This window comes from Somniosus microcephalus, chromosome 17 (assembly GCF_052327205.1).
Source record: "Somniosus microcephalus isolate GS21.2 chromosome 17, FLI_Smic_1.0, whole genome shotgun sequence".
NCBI classification, from domain to species: domain Eukaryota; kingdom Metazoa; phylum Chordata; class Chondrichthyes; order Squaliformes; family Somniosidae; genus Somniosus; species Somniosus microcephalus.
The window spans coordinates 26,099,585-26,105,696 of record NC_141003.1 but is presented as its reverse complement, the minus strand read 5'-3'; positions in this window follow the sequence as shown (position 1 = coordinate 26,105,696).

Sequence of the window (6,112 nt, the reverse complement as noted above, 5' to 3'; positions counted from 1 at the left end):
AATGAAATGCTGGGTAGTAATTATTTGCAGCAATTGCAAAAAATTCTTTTTTCTGGTTCAGGACTATATTTGGTATTGCATCTTTATGTATTGCAATGTAGGTTGGCAATGTGGTATGGTTCACTTCTATAGCCAGTAGTTTTGATTAGATACAGCATTATAGGATCAATGAGTGTCTTACTCCGCTCTGGTTATGTTTAATGCTGCACCCCAATCATGGAATAGAAGGTGACCTTTTGCGTTACTGCCTGATCCAGACGTATCCATTTCTTTGTTCTGATTTTCCCATTTTCAGCATTGTTGGGTGAAAATGTTTTATGACACTTTGTCTCCTGATATAAAACTCAGTGGGTCAAGATATGAAGCCTGCATTTGCTTTGGTAGACCATGTTCCAGTATTTAAATTTTAATGCAGATTAATGAGAAGCTAGTTTTTCAAACCATGAATTTGGTGTTAATAGTACAGATTGTTGCAAAAACCTTACTAAATTGACTGTCCAAGGTGGCAGTTATTTACAGCTACTTAGTAATTGAAGTAGTTTAGAATTCCCATATTCCAATGGGGAATCCTCAAATGTAGTGTTACTGACTTAGTGGTGGGAATATTTAAATTTCCCCAGCTCTTGATCCTAATCTCAGTTGTAGCTGTAGGGAGATGCTGATTGAAGTCTTAAGTATCTGTTCACGGGGAAAGAAAAAAATCATTGTCACTGGACCCATCTCACATTTGCTTTAAAAACACTGGCCTGTTCCTTACTGAAGACAATCTTAGTACAGCTTTGAGCAGCTACCATAGAGTAAAGTGAACAAAATTGTGTGGGGGTGGTGGTTGTGGAGAGGAAATTGAAAATAATGTACCCTCTAAAGATAGGTTCCCCATAGCACTGACTATGCATTTGGCAAGATTATATGGGTGACTTTATTCTGTATTATATACAATTTAATTTCAAACCATTTGATTGTTTTTAGTGCCAGAGCCTTGATGGGATGTGGGTTAATGAGCCACGAGTAATACACTGCAGATGAAAATGAGTTCACTACTTGACTGATTCTAGATACGGCAATTAAATGGCCTGGCACAAGAATAGTAATGCTTCAAAATAGAAGTAAAATTTCACAGGGATAACTGACAGCAATTGAACATTAACAGTAAGGGTTACTTCTGGCACAAACTGTATTGTTGAATTGCTTTAAAAATTAGCCATCTGTAGCTCGGGCAGCAGTATACAGTGAGATTTAACAAGTATTTCTTGATCGGTTTAAAGGTGCGATAAATAATGCATTGATATATTCAAATGGAGAATTAGGTACAAATTACATGAATGCTACTTCAGTTCACATGGGCTGAACGGTTACAGGTTTAAGCTGAACTGAAATGTTAACTTGTGCATTTAGGTTTTGGCATTTCAGTTCATTTAACTTCACTAACAGTTACCATATGGGGCATCATAACACTATATCCTGTGTTCTCTTCAGGCTGGAAACCTAGTACTTTTTGACCTTATGCTGTGCCAAGATTTCACTCAAATTTTTCTCCCATCAGTTACAGTTGGTTTTACTGTTCTGAGAGCTCTAAATATGTTGGCTGTTTTTATTGTACAGATTAAGTTACAACACTAAAGAAATCCTGTTTCAATCCTACATGTTCACCTTTCTGTCCCAATTGTTTTACTTGTCTCTGACATTCATGTAACATGCAAATTTTCTCCACTTTGCCAGCCAACATGGGAATCAACTTTTCAAGAAAGTTGATTAAAACAAACCTAGCTAACTACAGACTTACTAGTTTTGCATAAATAATTGGCAAAATAATGGACTTGGCCATTTAGGAACAAAGTTGAGTTTATAAAGGTAACTTTAGCATTTGTTAGCTGCTACTTACGGGGTTCTCGTTGCTGAAATTGTGTGGACCGCTTGTGAGGTTGCACTCCGTTCTGGTCATTGACCTGAAGGCCAGGAAGTCATGCAGAGTCGTGTAAAGTGCCAGATCGATGTGGGAAGGTTTTTATATGCATCATGCCCTGGTAAAAGTAATGTGTGCTTTGCCCATGGCTGATAAGATCAGTTCTAAAATGTGCATTCTATAATAGATGTGATGGATTCTATGAACTGTACGCTAGTCCTGGCTGATGTAGACACTCTACTCAGGACTGATGAGATGGGATCTATAGTGGCTAGTCTGTCTGCTGCTTATGAGTTGTATAATGGTCAGTCTACCAAGGGCTGATGGGATGGGTAGATTAGTTGGGGCTGGTGGGGCGGGCGCTTTAAGGGAGAGATTACATGGGGATGCTGGGACGGGCTCTGTAATGGACAGATTACCCGGGGAGGGTGGGACGGGCTCTACAATGGGCACATTACCCGGGGATGGTGGGACGGGCTCTATAATGAGCAGATTACCCGGGGATGGTGGGACGGGCTCTATAATGAGCAGATTACCCGGGGATGGTGGGACGGGCTCTATAATGGGCAGATTACCCGGGGATGATGGGACGGGCTCTGTAATGGGCAGATTACCTGGGGTCAATGTGACGGGCTCTATAATGTACAGATTACCTGGGGTTGATGGGACGGGCTCTATAATGGGCAGATCATCCGGGGATGGTGGGACGGGCTCTATACGTATAAACATAGAAGATAGGAGTAGGCCATTCGGCCTTTCGAGCCTGCTTCGCCATTCAATGAGATTATGACTGATCATCCAAATTACCCTGTCCCTGCCTTCTCCCCATATCCCTTGATCCCTTTAGCCTTAAGAAATATATCCAACTCTTTCTTGAATATATTTAATGAACTGGCTTCCACCCCCCTCTGGCAGAGAATTCCACAGGTTCACCACTCTGGGTGAAGAAATTCCTCCTCATTTCAGTCCTAAATGGCTTTATCTTTAGAGACTATGACCTCTGGTTCTGGACTCCCCGGCCATCAGAAACATCCTTCCTGCATCTAGTCTGTCCAGGCCTGACAGAATTTTATAGGTTTTGATGAGATCCCCTCTCAATCTTCTAAACTCCAGTGAGTATAAGCCCAATCGACACAATCTCTCCTCATGCGTCATTCCTGCCATCCCAGGTATCAGCCTGGTGAATCTTCGCTGCACTCCTTCCATGGCAAGAACGTCCTTCCTCTGGTAAGGTGACCAAAACTGCACACAATAATCAAGGTGCGATCTCACTAAGGCCCTGTACAACTGTAGCAAGACATCCTTGTTCCTGTACTCGAACCCTCTTGCTACGCAGGCCAACATACCATTTACCGCCTTAACCGCCTGCTGCACCTTCATGCTTACCTTCAGCGACTGGTGCACAAGAACACCCAGGTCTCTCTGCACTTCCCAATCTATTGCCATTCAAATAATCTGCCTTCCTGTTTTTGCCACCAAAGTGGATAACCTCACATTTATCCCCATTATAGTGCATTTGCCATGTTTCTGCCCAATCACCCAACCTGTCCAAATCGTACTGGAGTTTCACGACATTCTCCTCACAACATACCCTCCCACCCAGCTTTGTGTCGTCTGCAAATTTGGAGATATTACATCCAATTCCCTCGTCCAGATCATTAATATATATTGTGAACAGCTGGGGTCCTAGGACCGATCCTTGCGGTACCCCACTAGTCACTGCCTGCCACTCGGAAAACGACCCGTTTATTCCAACTCTGCTTTCTGTCCGCCAACCAGTTCTCTATCCAAGTCAATACCTTGCCCCCAATCCCATGTGCCTTAATTTTGCACGCTAATCTCTTATGTGGGACCTTATCAAAAGCCTTCTGAAAGTCCAAATACACCACATCCACTGGTTCTCCCTTATCTATTTTACCAGTTACATCCTCAAAAAATTCCAGTAGATTAGTCAAGCATGATTTACCTTTTGTAAATCCATGTTGACTTTGTCCGATCCTGTCACTGCTTTCCAAGTGCTCTGCTATTACATCTTTTATAATGGATTCTAGCATTTTCCCCACTACCGATGTCAGGCTTACCGGTCTATAATTCCCCGCTTTTTCTCTACCACCTTTTTTGAATAGTGGGGTAACATTAGCTACCCTCCAATCCATGGGACTGTTCCAGAGTCTATCGAGTTCTGGAAGATGACCAGCAATGCATCTACTATTTCTAGGGCCACTTCCTTAAGTACCCTGGAATGTAGATTATCAGGCCCTGGGGAATTATCGGCCTTCAGTCCCATCAATTTTCCTAACACCATTTCCCTACAAATACTGATTTCTTTCAGTTCCACCCTTTCATCAGACCCTATGTTCCCCGGCATCTCTGGGAGGTTATTTGTGTTCTCCTTTGTGAAGACAGAACCAAAATATGTATTTAGTTGGTCTGCCATTTCTTTGTTCCCAATTATAAATTCCCCTGATTCTGACTGCAAGGGACCTATGCTTGACTTCACCAATCTTTTTCTCTTCACATACCTATAAAAGCTTTTACAGTCAGTTTTTATGTTCCTTGCAAGCTTACTCTCATATTCTATTTTCCCTTTCTTAATTAATCCCTTTGTTGAATCCTAAACTGCTCCCAATCCTCAGGTTTACTGCTTTTTCTGGCCAATTTATATGTCCTCTCCTTGGATCTTATGCTATCCCTAATTTCCCTTGTTAGCCACGGTTGAGTCACCTTTTTTGTTTTATTTTTATGCCAAACTGGGATGAACAAATTCTGTAGCTCATCCATTCGGTCTTTGAATGTTTGCCATTGCCTATCCACCGTCAACCCTTTGAGTGCCATTCCCCAATCAATCCTACCCAACTCGCTCCTCAGACCATCGTAGTTTCCTTTATTTAAATTGAGGACCCTAGTCTCTGAGTCAACTACTTCATTCTCCATCTTAATGAAGAATTCGATCATATTATGATCGCTCTGACCCAAGGGGCCTCGTACAACAAGATTGCTAATTAATCCTTTCTCGTTACATAATACCCAGTCTAAGATGGCCTGATCTCTGGTTGGTTCCTCGACATATTGGTCCAGGAAACCATCCCGTAAACACTCCAGGAATTCCTCCTCCACAGTATTGTTACTAATTTGGTTGGCCCAATTTATATGTAGATTAAAGTCACCCAAGATGACTGCTGTGCCCTTATTGCACGCTTCTTTAATTTCCCTTTTAATGCCATCCCCAACCTCTGCCTTACTGTTTGGAGGTCTATATACCACTCCCACTAATGTTTTTTTCCCCTTAGTATTTCTCAATTCTACCCATACAGATTCCACATCATCAGAGCTAATATCCTTCATTACAATTGTGTTAATCCCTTCTTTAACCAGTAATGCTACCCCACCTCCCTTTCCTTTTTGCCTATCTTTCCTGAATATCGAATACCCCTGGATGTTGAGTTCCCAGTCTTGGCCATCCTTGAGCCACGTTTCCGTAATCCCAACCAAATCATATTTGTTTACCTCTATTTGCGCAGCCAATTCATCCACCTTATTACAAATGCTCCTCGCATTAAGACACAAAGCCTTCAGGCTTGTTTTTTTAATGCTCTTAGACCTATTGGAATTATTATTTACTGTGGCCATATAATGGGCAGATTACCCGGGGATGGTGGGACGGGCTCTATAATGGGCAGATTACCCGGGGTCGATGTGATAGGCTCTATAATGGACAGATTACCCGGGGATGGTGAGACGGGCTCTATAATGGGCAGATTACCCGAGGTCGATGTGACAGGCTCTATAATAGGCAGATTACCCGGGGATGGTGGGACGGGTTCTATAATGGACAGATTACCCGGGGATGGTGGGACGGGCTCTATAATGGGCAGATTACCCGTGGTCGATGGGACGGGCTCTATAATGGGCAGATTACCCGGGGTCGATGGGACGGGCTCTATAATGGGCAGGTTACCCGGGGCTGGTGGGACAGGCTCTATAATGGGCAGATTACCCGTGGTCGATGGGACGGGCTCTATAATGGGCAGATTACCCGGGGTCGATGGGACGGGCTCTATAATGGGCAGGTTACCCGGGGCTGGTGGGACGGGCTCTATAATGGGCAGATTACCCGGGGTCGATGGTGGGGCGGGCTCTATAATGGGCAGATTACCCGGGGTCGATGGTGGGGCGGGCTCTATAATGGGCAGATTACCCAGGGCTGGT